This window comes from Carettochelys insculpta, chromosome 4, assembly GCF_033958435.1.
Source record: "Carettochelys insculpta isolate YL-2023 chromosome 4, ASM3395843v1, whole genome shotgun sequence".
NCBI classification, from domain to species: domain Eukaryota; kingdom Metazoa; phylum Chordata; order Testudines; family Carettochelyidae; genus Carettochelys; species Carettochelys insculpta.
This window is the reverse complement of record NC_134140.1, coordinates 89,044,867-89,072,562: the sequence shown is the minus strand read 5'-3', so window position 1 is coordinate 89,072,562 and position 27,696 is coordinate 89,044,867. Positions and strand designations below refer to the sequence as shown.

The window sequence follows — 27,696 nt, the reverse complement described above, 5'->3', positions numbered from 1 at the left end:
CATAGAAGAAATGGCACCAGCAAGCACTGACAGCACCACAGATCTAAAAGAAGCAGTATTTTGTGGTATAGTGCCTTTGCACAAAAGACTGAATCGATTGTAAAGTGCATTGCCCAACCCCAGGCTTTATGGGATTGCCACTCCTCACATATGATGTGCCAGGGGAAAACATGATGCCATCTGCTTGCAATCATTTAGAGATCCTAGAAAGATAGAAACATGTTACATTTGGGCAAATGCATGTGCAGAGGAATTGAAATATAATATTTTGGTTTTACTGACATCAATGAAACTGTCAAAGCATGATAAGTTATACATGATTGTCTTTCTCCGCACTAAAAGTGAACACCTGTTTAGCATCATCTTACTTAAAAGGGTTAGAAAACATTACCACATTGCTTTTTCTGATCATAGACAAGGCTAGCCTCCCAGCTGAAGCTATGAAGTCTAATCATCACCAGCATTAAGAGAATACATCATTCAAAAAAATTTGCTCATTGGAGTATCTTTTTTTTTTTAAATGTGATCTCCAGCCAGGGTTTTTGGCACCCTAGGTGAACTATAGCTTTGGTGTCCCCACCCCCCCCGCCTCCACATTCAATATAGAGAAAAATGAGAAGTCTAGAATGAAATTTTACCTTTATTTACTTGGCATTCAAAATGAACAAAAGACATTTTTTTTAAACTTTTTCTACTTTTCATTCATCCTAACACAATTATACTGTGTAGGGTAAATGGACCAGTAGCTGACACTTTAAATTTTAGCCCTGTTGAGATGTACATTGATTTTGGTCAGCCCTATAAATAGTTGCATTTCAAATTACAACCCTCTTCCTTCCAAAGGAGCTGATTTTTGGGAAGCTATGAAAATCTTAATTCCTTTTTACCGAATTAAGTCTGTTTTTGAACTGTAACCCTTTTGCACTGGGCCATCAATTTGTAGAAACATTGAGGACTTTCCCTGTGTCTGCTTTTGCAAATTGGGCAATCAGTTCTTGAAGACAAAGACTTGATGATATTGCAAGTTCTATCTAAATGGTGGCCAGTCCATCAAGTCTCTCTTTCAGCATGGAAACAATAAGGTATATCTGTGTGAATTTCAGCTTTGAAAAGCTATGCCTCCCACTAGGAACAGACACTGGAAGAGTCAAGAAAATATGAAGAGCAATGAAGATGCTGGGAAAGCTCTCTGTGGCTACATCTACACTAGAAGCATCTGTCTACAGAAGTTACTGTTGGAAGAGATGTTCCTACAAAACTTCTGTCAACAAATCGCCCCTCCACATAAAAGTGGATTGATCTTTTGACCGTCTTTATTAACAGAAGGGCCCCTGGAGCATCCACATGGCTTTTTTGTTGACAGCTTCTGTCGATAAAATGCATTTTTTGTGTAGATGCTCCACAAGTTTTGTTGACAAAACCCTCTATTGTTGACATAACCTGTGATAAGTCTTTGCTCAGAAATAAACTTCAGTACATCTTAAGGTTTAAGATGTCTTGGAAGTTGTCATGAAATAGCCTTCAGTTCAGTGCACAAATCTACCACTGCAATTCTTTTGAATTTCCATATTGCAATACCAATCCTAGCTTCAAGCGATGTTGTAATGTCTATTTTGAAGTCTTATTTTGCAAACTGTGCACATCACTGAGGAAACCAAATATTGTATTAAACTGCTGTATCCGCATAAATTGTCTCTTGACTGGATTGCAGTATCTAGGACTGAAAAGTAGAAGCTTACTCTGATTTTTTTTTTGATACTGAACTGATTCATGATTTGCCTCATATGTGAACTGTTGCTTCTTCCTCCAAATGCATGCTGTCTTAATTTTGATGTGAGCAGCCTCCATCTTGAAATAAGCTGCCTTCATCTTGATGCTGTGAACTGCTTCCATCTTGATGTTAGTGAAATCGAAAATATTTGAGGAAGGAACCTTTTTTGCCTTGCTTTTTCTTTGATCTGATCACCTTTCCTTTTTACAATACTGAGCTCCAGATGGTTTCTTTTTATCTGCCGTGGTGTTAATTTTCTGAAAAAAATTAAGCAACTGTTTCAACTAAATTATCAAAACAGAGAACAATGATGGTGAAGTAGAATACTATTAGTTAAACTAAAGATAAATGAACCAAAATTATTTGTAAGAATAATAAAGGATGGAGTAAATAATTCATGGCAACAGAAAAATTATGAATTTGGAATGCCCTAGGACAATACAGTATGTTTCTACTTTCTGAAACCTTTCCTGGTGAGTTACTGAGCATGTGATGACATCATAGTAACATAAATCTGAAACAGAGATATACCTATCTCATAGAACTGGAAGGGACCTCGCGAGGTCATTAAGTCCAGTCCCCTGCCCTCACAGCAGGACCTACCACAATCCTTGACAGATTTCTTTTTTATTTTTTTTTTTTTAAATCTAACCTGCTCCAGACCATTAAAAGGCCTGCTCAAGAATCAACCTCACAACCCTGGGTTTACAAGGCCAATGCTCTAACCAGTGACCTATCGGGTAAATTTTAATTTATTTTATCATCAACATTCATATAAAGCTATTTAAAAATTAAACAGAAATCCAGAATTCCTATTACTGAATATTATTGCAATTAGAATGAAAAGGAATGTGTATGTTAAGTCGTATTTGTTAGCATTAGCAGTCAGGTGTTCAAAAATCAGGGTTTTACTACCTCTTTAGCAGTAATAGTCTACAACAGCAGTGTCCAATAGGAATACTTGTAGTTGTCATCTTTCCGTATTCGCCACATTATATCACACAAAACTTATTAAATAATATAAGAATATTGGTACGTGTTTGTACTAAATAATACAAACAAAATTTCAAATGATCCATTTACTAATATTATTAGAAATCAGTGTGACAACTTTGCAATTTTTATCTTTTACTAATTATTGTTTAAGTTTCCCAGAGCCAGGCAATCCCAGCCCCCCGTCCCCATTCTAAATAAATGCCCTGCCTCTCCCCCCAGAGCCAGATATCCCCAGCCCCCCATTCTAATTCAATGCCGGCACCTCACCAGAGCTGCTGGAGGTACCACTGAGGCCACCGCTGGTGCCACCATCCGCTTCTCCCATCAAGCAGTGGGGCGCTCGCGCAGAGCAGGCAGGTGGCACTCCTCATGTGTGGCTCTCAGGAGGAGCTGCATTTAAAGGCTCCAAGAGCTGCATATGCTTGAGAGCTGCGGGTTGGCTACCCCGGTATTCGCTACAATGCAGTGTCCTATTTTCCACATGTGGTGAGTGGCGAACATGTTGGACACCATGGGTCTACCACAAATATACAAATCTTGTTAAAACATCTTAGCAATTTTTTCAAATCCCACATAATATAAATGTTGTATTGTGGGCACAGAGTCTTCAGGATCACAACTCGTAACATGGCAGAGCTATTCCCGGTTGTTGACCAGCCTTCTCTAAGTGGCAAGTAACACTGGCTCAACTGTATGATTGACCAGCACTGGATTACTGAGAATGAGTGAACTGCCAGACTCAGCCCCTAGGCAGCAAACCCAGGGCATCTTTTGAAGTTATGCCCTGACACATTTTAACTGCATGTACTGCTGCGCTCCACAATGTCAAATAGATCATTTAACTCAACTTCTGACATAGCAATGATGCAGTGTTTTACAAGTACAATATTAGATGCTTTAATTTATAAGAGAGAACATGTTAATATATTTATAAATAGAGGGGAAAAATCACTTCAATTGAATATCTGGCACTCTGTACAGCCTGTTGCCCGAGATGCTGCTTAATTTACCCCTTTATGGTCAGAACAGTGCTATCTCTGGTGCCTCTTTTCTGGTGTGAGATTTTTGTTCTGTTTGCTCTTACCCTGAATGAAATATAGTTATTTAGAGTAACATTCCTATATGCCTGACATACTTCTAAAAATCAAATTTCTTTGATCTCTATTATGCTGTTCATTTATTTGGCATGCGGTCTGCTAAACATGTTACTAATGTTCTTTATTTGTGAAGAGACAAAATGTTGCTGTTGTGTAAGTCATCAGTATGTTATAGCACAGTCTTGGGAGACAATTTTTTAAAATTAATAATGTTTTTGATCCACTTTGATTCTCATAGAAGGGACCATTGTGATCACCCAGACCAATATGCCATCTGACATCCTACAACACTAATAAAATTATTAATGTGTAATATTGTATGGTATGCTCTCCATGGTTGGACTATTTATAGTTTTGAGATGGTTCAATAAAAACATTGTTAATTATTTCCCTTGTCAATAATATTTTCTAACCTTCACAGTGATTTTCTTTAAATATTCAAATAATTTTACTGGCATTTTCACAATGCCTCAGTGCAGTAGGTAAGTGCTATCAGTTTTAAAACAAAGCTTTCACAAATCTTGTTTAGTTTTCTTCCTCATCCCCATAAAAAATTTCAGTGAAAAAATCATCTCTGTTTCTAATTTCACCAAGTTCTAAAGACTTGATCCAAAGCCTACTCTAGTCAATGGGAAGACACCCACTGACTTTATTGGCAATATGGATGTCATTTTTTTGAAAATGGATGCTCATATCTTAATTCTTTTCTATGCATGAAATCTTTATTTTGAGAATCAAACAAACTTGTCCGAAGGTAAGTATTTTACGTTAGGGTTCTAGGTCTATGCACACAACTAAATGGAGCTGCTGTTTTCTCAGAACTTCTGAAAATCAGAGCACTAATTTAGCCCCTACATATGGCTTTAGAACTTTAAATTTTGGCACCATTTTTTTTTTTAGATCTTGGCTATAATACTCTGAATTATCCTAAAACAGAAATAAAACAGCAGTGGTTTGGCAGGGTTAGGTTAAAAAAGTAGCTATCTTCCCAAATACCAGATTAGCTTGTTTCTAAAGAATTTGGAAAGATTTTTGAGAGCTGTATAAAGTTACTTTATAATGTTTTTATATAGGTTGCACCTCTTTAGTCCAGCACTCTCATCTGGCAACATCTGTAATCCAGCATGATTTTAGTTAGCTGTATGACCACTATCATGTATGTGGCTAAATTTACTATGGTCCCTTAAAGTGTGTTGACTGCCACCAATCCTGGCTGTCAGTGTTCTATGTTGTTATTTAACTCTAATTTACCCCTAAAAGTCTTCTAAGAGCTCAGTAAGCGGTGGAAGTGCTGCTAATGCTGTTAGACCAGTGGTTTTCAACCAGTGTGCTATGGCACAATGGTGCGCTGTGAAATTTCATCAGTTTCTCCTTGTTGCGTCTCTTTGCGGAGCCATCACGAGGAGAAATGCTGACCTCGCAGGGACCCATTCATGCTGGGAAGCAGCTGACATGCTGCTTCCCAGCCCAAATAAGCTGGCAGGGAACCTGCCCCCACTCCCTGCTATGGCAAGGAGAGGGAGGACAGGGCCTGTTGAAGCTGGGGTGTGGTTTAAATGTTGCATCCTGGCGCCAATGGGCTGGTAGGGAGGGGAGCCTGCTTTCAGTGGTTACTCATATATTCAATATCCCTAGCATGATGTTGAGCAGATTTTGAAAATGTGTCCGTGCTCACTGTATTCTGGGGTGGATTTGAAACATTAATACATTTGATCCTTGTTTAGCTTGTTGTATGCACTACTATGTTGCAAACCCCTCAAGTAAGACTGTAACCATGGTAAATAAGTCAATGTGACGTTTATGAGTAATCAATTCTGCTGGATTTTTACCACTGAAAAAGCCTTACAAAGGTAATATTCTTATTCTCTATTTATTGACAATAGCCAACAAAGCAGAATACATGCTAAGCAAACAGTGTCATGCTCACCAGTCCTGATAAGGCAGGAAGACTTCTCTTGTTGGGACAGACAAAGTCAGCCTACGGATGCCGGTTGATGCACCTCAGGGTCTGGCAGTGCTGGTCTTGGGGGGGGCGGGGGGAGTCCTCCCAAGTCCTTCCCTTAAGGTGTTCCTTCTTCCATCCTTCTCCCCTTCCTGACTTTCTTCTTCCCTTCCTGCTTTTTCCTTCTTGGACCCCAGTTTAAGTAGTGTAACTTGAGTCCTGCTTGGCTATACCTTGACCAATTATTTTAGTATAATTTTACTAACCAATCATAACCTACTGTAACAGAATTACCTAACCAATCATAACCCACCACCTTAACTGATTTACACCTAGCAAAATTAATTATACAGCAGCTGGGAGCAATTACAAACCAGACAGAGCTTATACAGAAAACAATAGAAAAGTGAAGACAATCATCATAGAATGGTGGTTCCACAACTTTAGCTATTGATAAGTCCTTGCTTGCTGGAGGAAATGCTATTAACTAAGTGTTCTTTACCCATCTTGAGATCTGCTTTCTTTATCTGGAGACACTGGGTGGCATTAGGATGTGGTCTCCCTTTTTACAGCCTGATGTGGCACTATTGTACTGAAATGTGGATGGAATGTGAATATGTGATCTGTAGCTTCACAGTTAATGGCTGCTGCTCTTTATTCTGGCTGCAGAAAAGCTCCAGGCCTCTCAATATGGCTATATGGTTATACTGTTACCCTATCATCATCTTTGCCTGTGTCCCCCACCTCTACCCTTGTCCTCAATACCCCTATAAGGGGAAGCATGAGGTGTGTTTCTGGGTCAGATTGTGGGCAAGAGGAGGAAGGGCCCAACTCCCCAGTTCCTTACCTGTGTGTCCTTCCCTCGAAGGTTGTGAAGGCCATCAACTCACTCCTGCTGTGGAGGGTCATCCATTTGGTTGACATGGATGTGGTTGTGGCTAGATTCCACAGCCTAGGGTCCCCCATCTGTTTCAGAGCCACTGACAGGACTCACATCCCCCTCTGCACCCCAGACCACAGTGTGACGTGGTTCATCAACCAAAGGGAATACCACTCCATGGTGCAGCAGGCCCTGGTCAACCACAGGGGACAGTTCCTCAATGTGTATGTTGGGTGGGCAGGCTGGGCACATGATGTCTGCATGTTCTGCAACTCCAGCCTGTTCTGGAGGATGGAGATGGGCAACTTCATTTCCCACCAGGAGCTGGCCATCAGGGACGTGAACAGGCCATTGTGCATGGTGGGGGACACTGCCTACCCCTTTTTGCTCTGGCTCATGAGGCCCTACACTGGCCACCTGGACCCCCACCCAGGAATTGTTCAATGCCTGCCTCCACCGGGCGCAGAACCAGGTGGAGTGTGAAGGCACAGGTCAGGTGTCTTCTGACATGCCTGGATGTCAGGGATAACAATGTCCCCGAAGTTGTGGGGGTGTGCTGCGCCCTCCACAATGTTGTGGAGGAGAAGGAGGAGTCCTTCCTACTGGGGCAGTGGGCAGATGCCAGCCATGCCTATGAACAGCCAGGCGTGGCCCCATCTACCAAGCCCATCAGAATGGGCTGTGGATCCAAGAAGCCCTGAGGGAGAAATTTGCCCAAGGACTCCAATAACACTCCTAGGCCCCCCTCCAGTGGGGGGGGGCTCAGTCCTGCAGCCCCATCCTGTCCCCACCATGGCCCCTTCTGTGACCCCCTCACCCTTCCCCAACACCTCCCCAGTGAAGAGGGACATGGGGTGGTGAACAAAAACTTTCTTTACTTTAACATAGATTAATGTGTTCAAAATAAACGTGATAAAAACCTATTTACAGTGTGTAATACAACATAATTATATACATTGGGGTAGAGTCTTGGGACAAGGGGTGGGGGCATCTGAACTTGGCTGGGGGGCATGGGGCTGGGGTGGTGGGCCTCAGTCTAGGGAGGGGTTGGAGAGAGGCGACCCCACAGGGGAGCAGGACCCTAAGCGGCCTCGGCCACGGAATCTCCTCCCACCACAGATTTGGGGTCCTTGTCAGGGCTTGGAGGAGGCCAGAATCACAGGGAGGTATGGATGGGGAAGGACTGTGGTGGGGTTAGGGTTGGGGTTGGCGAGAGGAGCAGTGGGGGTCTGGGGGATGGGACAGGCATGGTGTGCATGCCTGAGGGATGGGGGGTCGGCCATGGACATAAGCCACTGGGTGAGGTCCAGAATAGCTGGGGGGATGTCCAGCTGGGGCAAGGCAGCAGGGGCAGGGGGAACAGGGGTGGGAGCAGTGGTGTGGGGAGTGGGTGGCTGGGCCGACTTTCCCACCAGATGCCAGTGACAGCGTCTAGGTGGGACATCAGCTGGTCCCATGCCCATGACTGCCATTCCCAGTCCCATGTCCACCTTACTTTGTTAGCTGTTAGCCTGTAGCCACCGCTCCAAGAGGTCAGCAACTTGCCTGAGGCCCCCTGGTCCTCCTGAGCCTGGTGACGGGTCCTTTGGCCATGGGCCTGCCCCACCACAGTGGGTTGCCAACTCATCCTGGTGCTGGTGGTCCCTGAGGCATGCCTGGCTCTGGCTCCAGCTCCTCCCTGGGGCTGCCTGACCCTTGTGGGGAGGTGGGGCTGGCCCAACTCTCTAATGGTGCAGCTGTAAGGGAGACAAGGAGGAGAGACAGTGAGTCCTTCCCACTACACAGCTCATTAGCATCTGCCAAAGTGGCTCATTAGCATCCCCTTTTCGAAAGGTGTGTGCTAGTGTAGCCACAGCCAAGATGTTTCAGAGGAAATTGCAGGAAGTATGGGGCAGATGTAGGGTAATCTGCATTCCAGGAAGGTCTCCTCATATTTTAAAGTTCCCTCTAATTTTTTTCCATCTACAGGCAGAATAAATTCTGTTACGCCACTGGGGCATGTGGATGTGCACCATCAAGAGAAACATCTGCTATTGGCTCTGGAGCCTCTGTTAATCAGTTGGGTAGCATTTGTATCTCTCTTGGGTGGCTGCTGAAGCACTCAGTTTACAGGAAACATTGTTCATAATCCCTTCTAATTAGAGATTACCTAAATTCTTGCCACATGGGCTATACTAGAAGCATCTGTCTACAGAAGTTACTATTGGAAGAGATGATCTGACAAAACTCTTTAGCGCAGATGCAACCATGAGGTTTCATATCCCTTTCAGTATTCTTTGTATTAGCATTAACAGTTATAAGTATGCATATTCTTTTTATTCATATAATTGTCCAATCCCTTTGTGAATTTTGCTAAATTCTTTGCCTCAATGACATCCTGCGGCAATGAATTTTGTACATTTCTAACCATGCCTCCTCCCACCCCAAAGTAACAGGGTATCAACAGCAATGTTAAGACTAGAAAACTGTATAGCCACTTTCCAGCATCAGTGTAGCTCATTTTACGTGAGTGTTGGCTACCACCATGGAGAAAAATGAGTACAAAAATTTTCAGATGTAGACACACTTACTGAGGACTATTAATGTGTCAAGTTTCAAAGTGTTCCCATTACTGAGTTATCCAGTAGGGCAAAGACAATGGCTTTCCTGCTACACAAAAGTGCAATTTTCTCAATTTTACCTAAACACATATACAAATATCAAAACTAGTTGAAAAGATATTTTAAGTTCTCATTGGATGATGATCAAACATCTAAAATACGAATATTACATGAAGTTAGGAATATCTGAAATCAGGAGAACTGGGATGAAAACTGTTAATCAAAAAACTTAAAGGAATACTATCAGGTTAAAATATCATTTTAAAATTCCTTACCAAGGTTAACACAGCTTTAGGGTATTTACAATGAAAGAATTTTCACAATCAATGTTGATATTTACGGTTTGTATTTCAGTAATGAGAGACAGTGAAAACAAAGGACTTCTCTGTTTGGGTCTCATATAGACTCAGTGCTACAACTGAAAGATTTGAAGAGAAGGATATTGGCACTTGAGAGGAGTTGTTATAGAAAGATCCTGAGAACAGGATGGATGCAGGAGGTCGCCAATTAAAAATATAGGAAGATACAGCCGAAAGGGAACCTACAGCAAGGTACAGCTATTTGGGCCTCTCTGCAGAATGAACAACGAACAAAAAGTCAAAACCCTGGTATTCAGCATAATGGACAGTTTGCATAGGAGAGGCAGACCCCACAAAGAATGGGTAGATGGTATAGTAGATTGGTGCAGAGCTAGTCTACAGAAACTAAGCCACTCTGCACTGGACAGGGAAAGATGGAAGGAAATAGTGAGGGAGGCATCGGACACCAATGGGCACTGAGCCCATGGTTGCTGGTGATGATGAATGCTACAATGTTTGGGTTGTGAACAGTTTAACGTGAATATTCTTCTGAAGTGTTGTAAATGTTTGTCTGCTTTTAGTTTCATTGAATTTTTAAAATTGATCTTATGTTACAGAAATAAGCAGTAATTAAATCTATCTTGGGCAAGGAGAATCAAGCCAGATAATGCTAGCTAGTTTCAAAGCTGAACTCTCCATTGTAATCACATTTCTTCTTCCCAGATTCAAGCCACTCTAAGCCACGCTAACTAGTATTGAAAATGGATTTTAATCTAGCCAAAATTCAGACTAAATTCCATTAAATATGGAGCAGGTCTCTCAAAATAAACCTGTGTTTAACCTAGCTGGCCACAGGAGGTCACTATTGTTCCATAGCAACAAAACTTACACTCTTATTTGTAAATAAAATGTTTAGGATTAGAGTGTGCTCTATTTTATACTGGTATAAATGTTAAGTAGATGAGACAGGGGTCTCCTCCCTACCTGGTGTTTTTTTAAAGTTAGTGAAATAAATAAAATCAAAATGTGTGTAAAAACCTGTGTCTTGCTTTTCAATACATTTATTGTTTTCAATTCCTTTAATCCCATAGACTTTTCTGAGTCATTTTCAAGTAATTTTGTTCCGTCCTCTGATCGTAGATTCCTCAAGTGGGAGTTTTTTGAAGACTGAGGGTGGGAAGACTAAGTGGAATATTTACTTACATTAGGGAAAATAGTGAACTAATTCTAAGAGATGGAAAGATGGCAAACCATTCCTGCCCTCATCTTAACAAAAAAAGAAAAATCCTACCCATTCAAGAATTTTGCTACTAGGATTATCTTCTCAGGTGCCCCCTCCTTTGCATCCCTCCATTGGCTACTTCTTTTCTACTGTATCTTCACTTTCAAGGCCCTTCACGATCAATTATCTCTTTCACGATCAAAAGTCAGCTCCCATCTGTTCAACCCAGGATGCCTGCCTCCATGACCCACTAGTTACATTTTCAAGCAAGGGCCCTTGTGCTCGGAAAGTAGTTCACATCAGTGTCTGCAAAGCCACTTCATCATTCTCCTTTAGATTCCTCCTTACAACTCTGCTTTGTCATGATGCCTATAAAAACTACATAAGAGTGCTGGTGTGCTGACACTATAGCCTGTGGTGCTGATCAATATTGCCTCATCTTTTCCTTGTGTTCCCCATTCGTCTGTCTGTATCTATCGGTTATCTCTTCTGATGTTTAGACTGTAAGATCTTCAGGGCTCTTTGTTTTGCATTTGTACAATGCTTCACACAATTGTTAGTGACTGAAATTCTTGGTGCTATAATGCCTAACAACTTGCTTTAGCCATGTGAGCTGCAATCACTTGTGAAATTAGGGACTGGGGTCTGACTTGTCAAGTTTGTCTGGTTTGTCAAGAAACCACATGGTTTCTAGTAGGATGATGAAGTTTTAAATCAAAACCTTTTCTGAATCTAGCTATACTTGATCAGGTTCACGAGATTCTGGAACTTGGTTCCAAGACTTTATCTTTTGGTCCTAAGGAATCAAATCTTGACCCAGCTAAAATCTATGTTCAGTGGGGGATAGAATTTCATTCCAAATATGCTACCCTATTTAAAATCAAATTAAGATGATAGAAAACGGGTACATTGGCCACAGTTTCACTTTGTGAGATCTCCACGGATGCCTCATCCAAAATCCCTAGCTAGCAGTCTAGTACCACTCAGTCTTGATTATCATGTTACTGCCACCCAGGCAATTTACAAAGAAATTCTATAATCTTCTTAATATTACAAGAATTCAGCACAGATTTCCAAAGGGGAGGAAAAAAAACCAGTAGTGAACCAGTCCAACACCAACAAAAATCAACTGTCAACGTCCCAAGAGCCCCAGTTTTTTGTCTATGGCAGTGGTTTTCAAACATTTAAAGTGCGGCCCTCACATGCCACTGAGTTATAATTTTGATTGTGCCGGGGTGCCCACCCCAAACAAAAACAGTCAATGCAAAAAGCATGCTCAATTCTACTCTCAACCCTAGGAGAAGCCTTAACAGAATCTTAATTTAATTGCCTATATCTGTACATTACAAATACACAGATATGTAATATGAAGGGTGTGCTTATTTCTCTGTGGACAGTTTATTAATTTGTGGTGAGATTTTTGAAACTGACCCTCAGAGCCTGTCTTCCATGTTCAGACGTGACAGCTACTTTGTCGTTAGTGTAGCCAGTGCAGTGCATTTGTTCTCACACAAATAAACTGAGCCAAATGGTAAAAGAGCTGGATATTCTGATTCAGCTTTCAACCAATAATTCCCAAAGATTTTTAAAATTGAATTTCCAATGCCCTATCACTCAAAAGTTCAGTCAGCTTCTCCTGAAATTTGAAAGATGGGAAAATCCAGAGATATATTTTCTTCAGGGAAATATTTATCTGAACTGGCTCTGAGAGAAGTCAAATAATTCTTGATTGGCTCCAAACACTCGATAGTTCAGATTCTTTTTTTGTTGATAGCTTCAATTAATAATGAGAATGGAATGCTCAAAACAATTTTGATCTTTGTTTTCCAGACTTCTAATTTTCTCTTGAATGTTGGTGTCTTTTTTTGCATAACAAAAATACATGCTGAACCTCACTAATTCAGAACTCTCTTGTCTGGCAACATCCGTAATGTAGTATGGTTTTTGTTAGCTAGACAGCCACTTAACATTGGTGTGGCCAAGTTTCCTGTGGTCCCAAAAGGTTGGCTTCCAGCCATCAATCCTGGCTCTTGGTATTCTGTGCGATTATTTAGCTCTTATTTGCCCCTAAAGGTTTTCTAAGAGCCCAATAAGCAATGGAAGTGTTGGTAATGCTGCTAAACAACATTGACCTCCCATGGTCCAACAAATTCTCTCATCCTGCTCTGGTCAAGTCCCAAGGTTGCTGGATTAGAGAGGTTCAACCTGTAGTACTTTCTGCTCCTTGCAGTGAGCCATTTAGAAAATTCAGTTCGTCAAAAACATCTGCGAGATAATCCAAAAGTACAAGCCAGTAGAGATCACACAGTATCTCCATTGCTGAAATTCAAATCCTAGAGAATTTCTTCATTCATAATGAGTTATGACACTTTCCTTTGAATGGCCATCTAACTTCCCTTTGAAACAAGAAAGTATCACGTTCCGCTCTCCTTTCTGCACAAAGCATTGCAAAGAGATTTGCCTTTGTGAGCTGAATTGTGACAAAGCTCACAGTTTTAATAGCAGAAGTCAGAACATCATAAATTCTCAATCAATATTTTGAGTTGCAAATAATGGAGACAATAATATAGATAATATAGACAAGCCAACAGAAGCCCATCACAACGTATCTTATGCGTCCACTATATACATGAAACAATTTCAAACACATTGAGCTTGTCTACACTACCTCCCTACTTTGAAGTGAGCATAGTAAGTAGGGTGTTGGGAGTTTTCTCCCCCGCGGCAACTTCGAAGTGTTAAGCTTCGATGTCCTGGCTCACGTCTAGCTGCGGCTCACCCGCTGATATTTTGAAGTGCCTGGGCAACTTCAAAGTCCCTTTTCTCCTCAAAATTTTGAGGAATAAAGGGACTTGGAAGTTGCCCCGGCACTTCAAAGTATTAATGGGTGAGCCGCAGCTAGACGCGAGCAGGCACTTCGAAGTTTAACACTTCGAAGTTGCTACGGGGGAGAATTAGCTTAATGGAATGCTGCATATGCAGCGCAGCATTTCATTAATAAACTCCCAACACCCTCCTTACTATGTTCCATTTTAAGTAGGGAGGTAGTGTAGACACAGCCATTGGTTTTCAAGCCTGCCCTACCTCCAGACATAAGTGGTACTGTCCCTGCAGATTCCAAGGTGTGCTTCTGATGTCAGCTCATGAGAAGTTAGGAAATAGTCTAAAATATTAAACAGTTCAGATCCAGTTGCATACATCCTAATTACCTTGCAGAACAGAAAAAAAAATCCTTCTAATACTGATGTTTCATGAGAATACTGAACATAAGCAATTAAGTGAGTTTCTTCTGCTATATCAGTTGTTCTGTCCAACCAGATTGCAAATAAATTGGATTGCAGTAAAAACATCTGCTGAGAGATTATTAGTGTTAACCCCAATTGAAACAGTGGTTTTGGTTGTTTTGTTTTTATCTGGATTTAACTTTTTGTGATGTAGATACCTGTATCTGAGAAGCAGTTAGATAGTAATGAGTTTTGGTCACTATTTGCTCCTTTTGGTCTACAACAGCTTGATTTTGACCATCCAGGCATGTAGCAATAGCATTTGTGGAATACTTCTTTTGAGAGATGGATCAGAATATGTTCCTGGCTATGACTTTTTTTGGTGTCAAGAGGAGGCTTTTCTGAAATTGTGTCCTTTTGATTGTTGTTTGGGTGAGGTAATTTTTTTCCATTGGATTATTTAAAAGTGCTGGCTGGTGAAATTACTTTATGCATATGACTAGTATTTATGTTGCTGGTTGATTTCTACTGTAAGTCTAATTATTTTCTGGGTACTCAGACCTTCATGTGGCTGTTAGGGTGTTTTTTAATGTTATGTGTTAATAAGTACCATGGAATGCTTTTACAACAGTATCCTAGAGAAGAAAGGTTTCACATCCCGTTACTAACACCCTGAGCCATTTCTCCCCTTGTCTTTCATTTACATTTGTTTAACATAAAAATTCCGTATAAAAGCCCAGGGTGGCTTTAAAATAGAAGATATGAAAGCAAATTTACTTTTCTCTGAGTTCATTTGTGACCTCAGGGGCTCTTTAATGTCTAAAGGCTGTAAACAATGGCCTGAAAGGGGCCAACAACAAAAATAAAGTGAATGAATAAGTCATGATGGGTTGGGTCCTGCTCCATTTCAAGCCATTGGGAAGTTTTGTCATTGGCTTTAAGAGATGCCCTTCTGGAAGTCAGTGAGGATTTCTAAAGTATGCATTTCTGACTTCCAAGATAGCTTAATCAAGGGTATGATTATCAAAAAGATTATTTCAGTTGCTGAATTTATTAATGAAGTTCCAGAAACAAAAGGAAATTCTCTCCCTAGGTCTTTTTTAATGATTTCAGGAAGAGCAAAGAGAAATAAATATTAATATATTCATGCTTAAGTATGTAAAGTCGGGGGACTGTGGGTGGACGTTGTGCATATTAAGTGATGAGAGTGGTATATATTGTCATTTGCAATGAATCACTTCTGATGTTTCCATCCGTGGAGTGAGAACTAGAAGCATCTGGTGATGGAGTTTTCAGTTATTGAGTATATTTCCAGGTGTGCAGAAAATGGCCCAGGAAAATTTGAATTTCATTTTCTGTTTGGCCAGCATGGTGAGTGAAGCAGGCAGCACATCTCAGCAGCACATCTGGCCATAAATTCCCGGGGTCTCAGATGAGCTCCAGCATGGAGCATCTAGGAGATCCACTACCTTATTGATGTGTGGGGTGAGGGTATGAAGCTGTGCTAGCAGAACTACAAAGCAGCAAAAGAAATACAGACATATATGCCAAGATCTCACAGGGCATGGCAAAAAGAAGGGATGCCTAGCTGTGCCACATGAAAATCAAATAGCTCAGGCAGGCCTACCAGAAGACCAAGGAAGCAAATGGAAGGTCTAAGTCATCACTGCAACATGCTGCTTCTGTGAGCAGATACCTGTGATTCTACGGGGAGACCACCTCTCCCCTGCTGCTCCCTGCTGCTTCCTTCTTCTCAGTGTTGCTGCAAGGCTCTGGCAGGGGCAGGCTTGGCTGCCCTCCACCCCAGCTCTCCTGAAGGCTTAGCACTTCCCCAACTGCCGTGTGGGTGGCTCTCTGCCCTGGTGGCTCGCTCTTCTGGGGCTCCCTGGCCTGCCATGGCTTTCTTCTCCAGGACTTCCTGCCACAGATGACTGCTCACTTGCTCCAGATGCTGACACTGCTTAAACAAAAACAAAACAAAACAAAAACAAAACCTAAATTCAGTTGGTGGGCAGCTGAATTTAGTTTTTTTGTAGCAGCTTCTAGAGCCACAAGAGGGGTCAGTGGCAGCAGCGCTTGGAGCCACAAGTGGCTCCTTAAAGAGCCGTATGCAGCTCCAGAGCTGTAGGTTGCCAATCCCTGCTCTAGGCTTTTCATTTTAAGTTAACTGACCCACTTTGGGGTGAAGAGTCACCAGGCTGCAAGCTGCAACAACCTGCTTTGGGAGCTTTCAGGAAAGGTCAGAGGAGACAGGAAATGGGGAGAGGATGAGCACTAAAATCCAAGGCCCTTGCCTCTTTTACCCACCACCCATGGGTGTGTGTTGAGACTAGTTTGAAGGATAAAAGTTGGTACTACCCCACCTGTATTACAGCAGTTCTACAATCATAGGACTTCTTCAGACTCCGAGTCTATCTTTCTGGCACATTACACCAGCACTACACTAAATTTAACCTCTCCCTCTATGCACGTTTAGTAACAGTGTAAGAATCGCCTTCTTATCAAAAAATTAAACACAGCCCTGCAAGAAACATAGTGCAAAAGCCGGGATATCTGGCACTTTAACAACCAAAGAGCTCTATGCACTGGCATTTCTGATCTTCAGCAAAAGTCTGGTTTATTGCCTTGGTGGCGTGGGGCTGAGAAGCTCTGCATGGATCTCCTGAAAGTGACATGTGCCTGGCTGGTACTCCTAGGTGGAAGTACAGGGTGGAGGTGCACTGCCCCCACCCCAAGCACTAGCTCCACAGCTCCCATTGGCCAGGAATCACAGTCAATGGGAGATGTAGGAGCAGATGTAGGAGCACAGCTTCTGTGGGCCCCCCAGGAGGGGTGTGGCCTTGGGCAGGAGGGGCGGGGCTGGGAGGAGCCAGCCCTCAGCACCACCTGGACCATACTATAGGCCTCTGTCCACCTCTCAGAGCAGCATGGAGCAGTGCTCCAACAGCAATTTAAAGGGTCTGGGGCTCCAGTGTCCGCCATATTATCAGAGGCAGTGGCTGGGAGCCCCAGGCCCCTTTGAATCACTGGGGCCTCGGCAGCTGCCCTCTTCAACAGCCTCCACCTCCCATTGGCATGCCTGCCTGAAGGCACAGACATCATTCCACGCCGACTCCTAGGAGCAACAAAGACATGGCACCACTTGCAAGGAGTTGCTCGAGGCGAGTGCTGTCCAGATCTGGCACCCCCACAAGCCCCTTCTGCTTTCCAGCCCCCAGCCCTGAACCCTCCCCTGCACCTCCAACCCCTCATCCAGCCCCACACCTATTGTATAAAAACTTTGCCTTGTATGCACCTAAGTGCTTCAAGAAATCAACCACTCTGCAGTGCAGTACTGCTACTGGATTGGTGAGTACCTACACACTATTTTATACTTGACTTATTTTAGTGTATTCTAATTCTTTGAAAATTGGTATTCCACTGGGAAGTGTAAATCTTAGTGAACCCGAATTTTTGAATAATTGGCAGCCTCAATTCCTAAAACATGCTGAATAACAAAGCCTTGTCTATATTGAAAATTGATTAGTATGATGTTCTGGTTGTAATAGGACATGTATCCAAGACATATTTTTGTGAAGTATTTGCTTTTTGCTTATTCCTATTATCTATTGCAATGTACAACTTTGTATTTTTATATAAATATTATAAATAATTCAACAAACACTTGGAACCATTATTATCCTACACCAATAGTATTTTGTTCAGCTTCTTAAAACCAAAACAAAATTTCTACAACAATACACTTTTCTAATAACATGAGACTTATTAGGATACATTACTTGTTCACACACCTGTCTGTAAAAGAAGCAGTACAGATTCATTACTTTGCAATAAATCTAAATAATGAGTGTGGTGCATATTGTCAGCATAAAACACTATTTATATTGACATTTCAATAACACTGAGCACACAGAGTACTTGAGAAGTGAAGGGACTGATATTATAAACATACAGTCCAAACAAAATTTAACAAAGAAAACAGAAGTGAGAATGGGTAAAAATTGCTATAGGAATACCAAACAAACAGCAGTGGAATATAGCCAGATAGTTTTTTTAAATGAACCAGAATTATTGAGGATTGGTATCCATGACTGAGATTGCCAAAAAGCTCGTGAAATGGTTCTTTGTTCTCTCAGTCACACTTTCATAACCATATAAATGATTTTACATTCAGTTACTCAGATGCATTTTATGTAATGTAGGTATTATATAATATGCAATATAAAAGTCCCTCTGATAAAGTGCTCTGCAATTTAATTGTTATTTCTGGGTGTAATTCTGTTTCTTATCTATAACCAATATTAGAGGTTAACTTTTAATTTCTGTTCCCTAAGAGTTAGAAATACTAGTAAGGAAGCGGGGAATTCCGAAAAGTTTGTTTTTTGAGGGGGTGGAGGGTGGGGAGGGGAGATGAACGGTGTAAAGATGATGGGAAAAATCTGCAAGTCAGTACCTTCTACTAGCAAGTAGAATCAACATCCATTGAAGCCAGTGAAAAGAATTCATTCACATTGGGAGGGATAATACAGATATTAATCCTCATATATTTTCTTATATAATTGCAGGAGCATATTTAGTACTTAGTTTCATATATTTCTGACACAGAACTGCCTGAAACAGTACTTTTTCATATTTCTTTTTTACGAGATGGTAATTTTCTTCCTTTAATTATGGCTTTACCTTGGTGAATAGCAGTCTGTTTTAAAAGACTTATGCAAATGCATATTGAACACTTTTCCTGTTTAATTTTAGCTTACATTAGATGAGATTAATATCGGTGGTATAAAAATTAGAGTCTGATTTGGCTAAAGCTGATCCACCTTATCACAATTGCATTATATTTATGTTAACCAATCAAGTTGCACAATTATTTATTGTATCAGAAAATTCATAGTGAGTTGAATCACATGTTGAATAAATTTCTCACTACAACATATTGCCTTGCCCGTGTTAAAAGAAATATGTATTTCAGATATGAAAGTATAGCTCTTATATATTTCAAATGTGTAACCACTTTAATAATCCATAACTTTATAATATTGCTTTTTGTCAGTAAATCTAAAAGCATGTCACAGTCTTTAACGTATTTATCCTCACAACATCTCCAAGAGGTAGCGAAATATTATTATCCCCATTTTACAGATGGAAAACAGAGGCACAGAGAGGGTAAATGACTTGCTCAGGGTCACACAAAAAGTCTGTTGAAGAGCTGGAAAATGAGCCTTGATCTTCTAAATTCTTGGCTAGTGCCCTTACTGCTGGACCATACTTAAATACAGTTATATGGGAGTCATAGGCTTTGTCTATACTACGCAGGGAAGTTGATTGCAGATACACAATTCTAGCTATGGCAATTGCATAGCCAGAATTGACTTACCCGCAATCGGCTTACCTGGCTATCCATACAGAGGGAAGTCGATCACAGAGTTTCTCCAGTTGACCTCCTCCACTCCTGACAATAGTGAGGAGTACAGTGGTCGACTGTCAAACCCAGATTGTTCAATTTTGCATGTCTGTACCAGATGCACAAATTCCAACTCAAGAAGATTGACCTGAAATGGGTTGATCTTCCCCATAGTATAGACAAGCCCACAGAAGCCCATCATATATGTACCACCTATGTTGTATTGACATATGTGTAGTTTTCCACATGGACAAAAAGTCAGGTAAAAATGTTCTAGTGTTAAACGGAATGCTTTGATGTCAAGGGGCTTGAATATCTTATCTATTAATGTCTTATACCCTGAAAATACAATGATTTGCATTATATTTAATGTGCAGTGTGAAATCCTATGTACAGGGTGTAAAGTTAAGCATGAATATGCACAAGTGCAGAATCATGGACTTACTTTACAGATTTCGTTGCTATCATGCTTTGGTAAGCTCCTCAGGCAAGGATGGGGGCCTTGAAAGAGACAGATGAACCAGAAGAATTTACATTGGTAGATTAGAGGAGGGGTGGGCCACACTTTTTGGCCCTGCAATTAGCCAGGGCCCCCCCGCCCAACATATGGGAGGACAACAGCAAGGGATGTGTGGGGGTGGGGCTCAGGAAGACGGTAGGATGCTTGGGAAGGGGATGGGATGCTCAGGAAGAGGGTGCTGGGGGACTCCAGGGGGTGCCCTGAAGGGGGAATGGTTGCTCAGGGGATTAAAGGGGACTCACAGCTGTATCATGTTGATGACCAGCAGTGGCACCAGGCTGAAGGCAGCCCTGTACCCCCACAGGAAGCACTCACTCCACACTGGCATCTTGGGGAGCTCCTGGGGGGCCAGCGTGACATGGGCTGCGGGACGAATGCGGCCACCTCACCAAGCTGGGAACTCACTGGCTTGGACTTGCTGCTTGACTCAGGGTCTCTGCACATTCAGATTGGCCCAGCGGGGCAGGGAGGGAGCAGTCCCTTGGTGATGCACCGGTGGAGGCCGCAGGGGAGAAAGCAGAGGACTAGGGAGGCAGCAGAAGCCAAGGGGCCTGGGGGAGGCGATTGCGCTGCACCTGGGTACAAAACATCACACCCCCTTTGGGGGGTGTCCCCTCACTTTGCACATTCCTGGATTAGAGCAGAACAACAGAGCCATCACTGCAAAACTCTAACATGCAACACCATTTCCATGTACCCATTTCCACATTTTAAAGCTTAAGCCCTGGCTGAATCAGATACCCAGTATGAGAATCACTAATCAATCTTAGCTGAAGGCTGCACTGTTTGGTTTATATTATATGGAATGGGTGGTTTCATAGCTCATGGAAGTAATGGAAGAAACTGAAAATTCTGCAATTTAAGATTCACAAAAAAGATTAATAGATTTTTAAGCAGCAACATTTTTTTCTGGTGTATTTCACAAACACATGCTCAGATGAAATAATCAGTTAGAGATTTCCTATCAAGATGCACTACACGCTATGAATAATAATTCTAAGCCTCAGTTAGGAATGGAAAAAAGAAAAACATACAACCCTTCCCTCATCTAATGTAACAGAATACATTTCTGAGTATGACATCTGAACATGGTGCTTCACTATGCATCAGTTTATGTTTGCCTGAGGTTCCTTTCTTTACTCCCTTTTTCTTTATACATTTAAATCAGTAGGGATGTGTGTCTTTGGACAAAATGATGTTATATCAAGCAAATACTGACACAGTTTTTAAGGTCACTTCCTGCAAGACTGTGATTTAAAAACAAATTAAGTTTGATGTATGCATTTTCAAAGGTCAGATAGAAACATATATGCTGTATCCATTTTATACTACAATGCCCTGGGAGCGAGACATATTGAATGCTGAAAAGAGGCTTTGCAATAATGAAGGTAATTATAGGAAAAGGTAGGAAGGTGACAAGGGGTTAATTAGATAGAAACAGACACGGTATTTTAGAGCAAAAGGCAAGTGTTATACATTTAGTTATAAATAAATTACAACAATTCAGGTCCAGTTATTTGAAACTGAGATCTAACAAGCATTATACTTTCAACATGACTGGAAGAACTTACCATGAGATGCACTCATTATCCAGTCGTGACAGCATCAACCTGTGTTTCATTGCAATCCATCTCCTGTAAGGAGCAACTTCTCTATCTGACATGCTTCCTAAATTTTACAGAATAGAGAGCTGCTTTGAGAGTCTTTATTGCTCGTGTAGCTTAGCAAACCTGTGGAAGGCTTGAGGAAGGCATAAAAGCAACTAGGCATACCTCTCAGCTTGCTAAAATTCCACTGTTTATCAAAGACACAAAAGAAGAGATTCAAGTTATTCACACAGAGAATTTCTCCTCTTAAATAACTATTTCAAGATTTTCATTTTGCTGTTCATAATTTACAACATTAAGAATGATGAGATATTAAATTTGTATAGACTGAAGATAACTTTGGGATGAACAACAGCCTCTGAACTAGTAGACAGAGAAGCCTAAGAGTATATTTACACTACAAGCAAAACAAATAGAAAAAATAACCCAGGCATGACAAAGTCCTAGAGCCCAGGTCTATTGACACAAGCTTGTGGAGTTTGCACTGCAGTGCTAAATGTAGCCATGTAGATGCTCCTGCTTGGACTATGAAACCCACTGAGGAGGCTGAGTCTCAGAATCTCCTCCAGCCTGTGTAGGAATGCCTACATGAATATAATTAGTGTCATGGGACAAACCTCAGCCTATGGACCACAGACTCTGAGACTTGCTGCTTCATGGATTTTGTTTTGTATTTTGGTTTTGCACTGTAGCTATAACAAAGGAGGCAGGGCTGGTGACAGACTTTGCTGGGCCTTGAGCCAAGTCAGGGAGGCTTGGCTCTGGGCTGCCTAGAAGAGGCAGGGCCCCAGATGGCATGGGCACGGCTACAAACAGCCAGCTCTCAGCATTGCCTGACCTGCACTATACCTCCCCCAACTAGCCTTCAGTGCCACCCAGACCTTGCCATGCAGGGCTTGAGCAGCATTTAAAGGGCACAGACTGCCAGGCTCCTTTAAATTTCCAGGCCCTGGAACAACTGAACCCCTGGCTCCCCGCATTGGAGGCTCTGCAAAGAGGCAGATTACACAGTAAGGAGGATAGATGATGAACTGGAGTCAGGGATGCAGAATGTGACCAGAAAGCTGGCTCAATGGGCTCTTTGCTGCTCATTGCACCAGTACCCAGACTATCACTCTGATTTCCCAGTCTCCTGCCAATTCCTGCCACCCAGCCCCAGAAGTAAATTGAATGAAAGAGAAAGAAAACTTGCTTGAGTCTCCTTTGTTCTGTACCGTGTACAACAATCCACACCAGTGGAGAGTGGGTATAAAACAACATTCTTCTTTGGTAGCCCCTTCCCATCCACTCTTAGTTTTCCACGTGACTACAATAGATGCCGGGCACCATAGTATTTGAACAGAGGGGAAAAGAACAGGCCCAGAGTTTACAATGAACCTGAAAGATGACAGAAGTCCTGCACGCACTATTATGTGTGTCCCTTAGCTTATTGAGGTGATCTTCATTGTCGTTCAACCTCTTGGTCCCAGGCAGAACTCCTTATGGTTGCAGCAGTGCCAGTGTTATTAGGATGACACACGAAACCATTACTCCACAGAAGCTGATGGGCTCCAGTGGGACTCGTGTGCAGTCTTCCTTGGCAGGAAGGCTGGTGGCAGTGATCCAAAACTGTTGAAGGAACACAAGAGAGAGGAGGATGGTGACAGAGCTTTGACAGGAAGGTGGAGATTTCAACCCTAACTGCTTAAAATGGAGTAATTTGTGTCATTGCAGACAATAAGCATTATCTTTGCTTTGCAATCTGCTTGGGAAATTCTTCGCTGAGAAGCAGAGAATCCAACAGTTTCATTAGTATCATTTTACCTCTTCAAAATGCTCCAGTAAATGTCTCTAAAGGAAACTTTAAAAGCTAAGTACTGCTTAGTCCTATCTTGATCCGTCTCCTCTATTTTGTTCTTATTTTGCATTGCAGTTCAGGGACCCTGTATCTACTTGGGAAAATTGATTTTTTGCTGTTTGCTTTGAAGACTTACATGTCTGACTCCTGCCACCTACAGGTTGATTCCTGGAACCTAATCAGTGCATATATAGCTATTAGGTTCCAAATAAAATACTTGCTTCTGTTGGTTTTAACTGAGATTGACAAACAAATCTAGCCAGCGGCCCCATCTGTCCAACAAATTCATTGTTTCATCTGTTTGCTCTTTTCACTGTATAAGTTTGTGATCTTTCAGATTATTTTCTTATGTCTCATTTTCTAGTAAGGTGATTTTCTGAGGTGAGTGCAAAGTTGCTTTACCCTGGCACCACTGTAAAGATAATGTTTGCTTTGCATTAGCATCCCCATTAGGTTCTGAAGATAGATCACTTCATCTGTATATTTTTCCACAGCAGACCAGACCATTTTGGGGAAATCTTATTATTTATCCTGATTGATTTCCTGCTTGTTTGGACATTGTGGGCACAACCTGAAAAAAAATAGTAGAGACGCCAACAACAACAACAATATGAATGATACAGATCTAAAGGAAGCCTACAAGGACATTTGTCTCTTGTGGTGATAACATAGACATATAATCTCTGACTAGGTTACTAAATTTAAACCACACACAACCCAAATTATAAGTAATTTTTATGATATCTTTTGCTTTTCTGTTCACTTCCTTGCACCCCCCACTCAGCCAATAGCGATATCTGGGTAGATGGTTACTTTAATTATTTTGTTTAACCCACAAATTGAGTCAGTCCTTTCCTTGACAGAACACCATGGAAGTAAACTTGATACCAAAAGTTTACTTTCCTGGCTTTCCCTCAAGTAAAGGACTTGTGGCTGAATTATTGGTGGGGTAGATACAGTGGGTGAAATGTTGACCCCTGTGAACTCAATAGTTTTGTCATAAGTCCAGTGGAGCCATGATTTTACCCAATGAGCGCATTCCTGCATTCCTCACTGAGGGCAAACTCCCATTAACTTCACTTTGAGCTTAGCCTCAATAAGCCATCCAAGAGCAGGTCCTGGCCGTGTCTACACTAGCCAAAAACTTCGAAATGGCCATTTCAAAGTTTACTAATGAAGCGCTGAAATACATATTCAGCTCCTCATTAGCATGCAGGCGGCCGCGGCACTTCGAAATTGACATGGCTCGCTGCTGCGCGGCTCGTCCAAACGGGGCTCCTTTTCAAAAGGACCCCGGCTACTTCAAAGTCCCCTTATTCCTGTGAGCAGATAGGAACAAGGGGACTTCAAAGTAGCTGGGGTCCTTTCGAAAAGGAGCCCCGTCTGGACGGGCAAGCCGTATCAATTTCGAAGTGCTGCGGCCACCCGCATGCTAATGAGGAGCTGAATATGTATTTCAGCGCTTCATTAGTAAACTTTGAAATGGCTATTTGCATGGCAATTTCCAAGTTTTTGGCTAGTGTAGATGTAGCCCCTATGTTAAATAATGCAATTCTCTCCGAAGTCTAATAAACAGAACCATGGAAGTACCTAGGGAATAAAACAAGAGTCCTGTGAGAAAACTTATTTCTGTGAAGCAGTACTGACAAAATATGTAATACGTGGTCTGTTAATTCATTCTTATCCTAAGCAGGTGAGAAGTTTATACATCCCTTGCAAAGGCTCATAATTACATTAGAAAAATGTTACCAGCTTTTCTCCTTTACCTTCAGTGTTGTAGCATATATTAGGTATGTAACTGAATAGCTTCAAGTACGGACTTCTGCAAAAGCATGTGCACAAATGTGGAAAAATACCAGAACATATATGAAGGATTGGAACCGCCTCTCATATTTTATGAATATTGTATATTCCATCTGTTTGTTGTTGTGTGGTTAGTTACATGATTATAGGAAGATAATTAAAGCAGGGGTGCATTACACAGAAGCAGGAAAGGAGGTAATAGTTTCAGATAGCTGTCATTTATCAATATTTAACGAATAATGCAGGCATCATTTGCTTTGAAGTTTTACTTTCCATCATCCTGAGCTGAACAGTCTAATTTGGGGGCAGGTGTTTCCTAGCTTGTAACAAACCAGAGAAAATAGAACAAAGAACTTTGGGTGGGTAAATGGACAGTCCCTGAAGGTCAAGGAAGAGAGGTAGGGACTGATAGAGAATAGATAGAACCCTAGACCTCAGAGTTAAAGGGGCTGGGGTAAGTTCTGCCCACATAAGTGGTGCTGTAATAATTTTTATAGTGGAGGTACTGAAGGTGGAAACCATGTATTTAGGTTGCTATTGTATCTCGCTGTGGGTATGGCAGCACCTATGGCTAAGCCTATAGATAAGATGCACATGGGCAGCAGGTGAACCTTGGGCTGTGGGGGAGGATAGCCATGGATCCAGTTCACCCTTTCTGCCTAAGGCCCTGCCCTCCAGCTGAAGCCCAGAACTGTCCTCCTGCACAGCCCCAGGTCACCCAAGTTCACTGAGCACACCAAGCAGGTCGCACAATTTCCCTTCCCCAGCCCCAGAGTGCTGAGCTGGTGAACAGGCAGCACATCCTAGAACACCAGACAGGTGGTAGGCATCCCCCCCCCAACCCCCACCCCACATGCCAGCCAGGCAGCGTGAAATAGAAGAAAGTCCAGAGAAAAGCCATAAAAATGATTAAACGTCTAGAAAACATGCAACACACATAATTAAAACCCTACAACCTATTCTAGATCATGATGCTGTACTCCAGAAGGCACTAGGTGGCAGGCCTGTCCTCTCCTATAGACAACCTCCTAACCTAAGAAAGATTCTCACTAGCAATCTTAGCCTACGCCACAGAAATACTAATCCTGGAACTTTTCCTTGCAACAAACCCTGCTGCCAACTTTGTCCACATATTTATTCTGGGGATACCATCACTGGATCTAACTATGTTACAAGATCAAAGGCACATTCTTGTGCACTTGGAGCAACATTATATATGCCATTATGTGCCAACAATGCCCTGCCACTTTGTACATTGGACAGACTGGGCAAAACCTTTGCCAAAGAATAAATGGACACAGAGCAGACATCAGGAATCTCAATAAACATAAGCTGGTCAGTGAACACTTCAATGGAGTGGGCCATTCTGTTAAAGACCTGAGAATGTGTATCCTAGAACAAAAATAATTTAAAAACAGATTAGAGCAAGAGATTTGTGAATTGGAATTCATATTCAAATTTGACACATTAACACATGGTATCAACAGAGACATCACTTACCTCACGCATTACAAAGACTGCTTCCTTTCCTTTGATGCTTGTAATTATCTCAGGCAGGACACTTAACATCCCCCCTCCCCTCATCTCCTTCCTTCAGTCGTATGTACTTGTTTTGTCAGTTTTTATCGCAATGGTTTTTGGTGCTCCGTACTTATAAATGTCAGTCTGTACTGGAAATGAGAGTGATCTGATGAAGTGGGTCTGTCCCATGAAAGTTCATTTTTGCTGTTTTGTTTTGTTAGAGTACAGACTAACATGGCTACCTCTTGGTTACTATGACCTATGAGCGATGGTTGAACATATTAGGTTTCTTTAGTTTGGACAAGGGAGGGGACATGTTAACAGTTTTCAAGTATTTAAAGAATGTTACGAGGAGGAGGGGGAAAAATGTTCTCAACTTCTGCTGATAGGACTAGAAGCAATGGGCTTACATTACAGCATAGGAGGTTTAGGTTGGACATTAGCAAAAACTTCCTGTCAGGGTGGTTGAGCACTGGAATAAATTGCCTAGGGAGGTTGTGGAATCTCCATCATTGGTGATATTTAAGAGCAGGTTAGATAAACATCTGTCAGGGACGATGTAGATCAAGAGTCAGCAAACTTTTTATAGCAGGTTCCACTTTTTGTTGACAAATCAGAAAAAAAATTATCAAGGTGAACAAATCAGAGAGTAGAGGGGCTGGGGGGGAGGGGTCAAGAATTAGATTAAAACCAAGTATGCAAGGGAGACCCTATAATGACCCAGAAAATTCGCATCCTGGTTCAAACCACATGTGAATGTGTCAAATTTGAATATAAAAGAGAGTTCGGCAGCCTCTCTTTCCAAAGTAGTATGAACATTTTTCTTCAGTAAGACACAAACTCTTTTTTTTGTGATTTGTCCCCCTTGACTACCCCTATTTTTGATTCTCTATGCCTTAAAAATTGAGTCTGTTCTGGTAGGGCTCTGGTCTGAAGAAGTGTGTCTGTCTCACGAAAGCTCACCTAATAAATT

The 27,696-nt window shown here is 41.8% G+C and overlaps 1 long non-coding RNA gene across 1 annotated transcript; it reads right to left on the bottom strand.

The window, feature by feature from the left end:
• Window positions 1-656: 656 nt before the first annotated feature.
• Window positions 657-23,164, bottom strand: LOC142012645 (uncharacterized). The gene is made up of 6 exons (XR_012645414.1): window positions 22,969-23,164; window positions 21,527-21,749; window positions 15,728-15,991; window positions 8,232-8,422; window positions 5,792-6,039; window positions 657-2,028 (listed from the first exon to the last, which is right to left on the bottom strand). It is a non-coding gene; the product is annotated as an uncharacterized LOC142012645 (long non-coding RNA).
• Window positions 23,165-27,696: the final 4,532 nt, after the last annotated feature.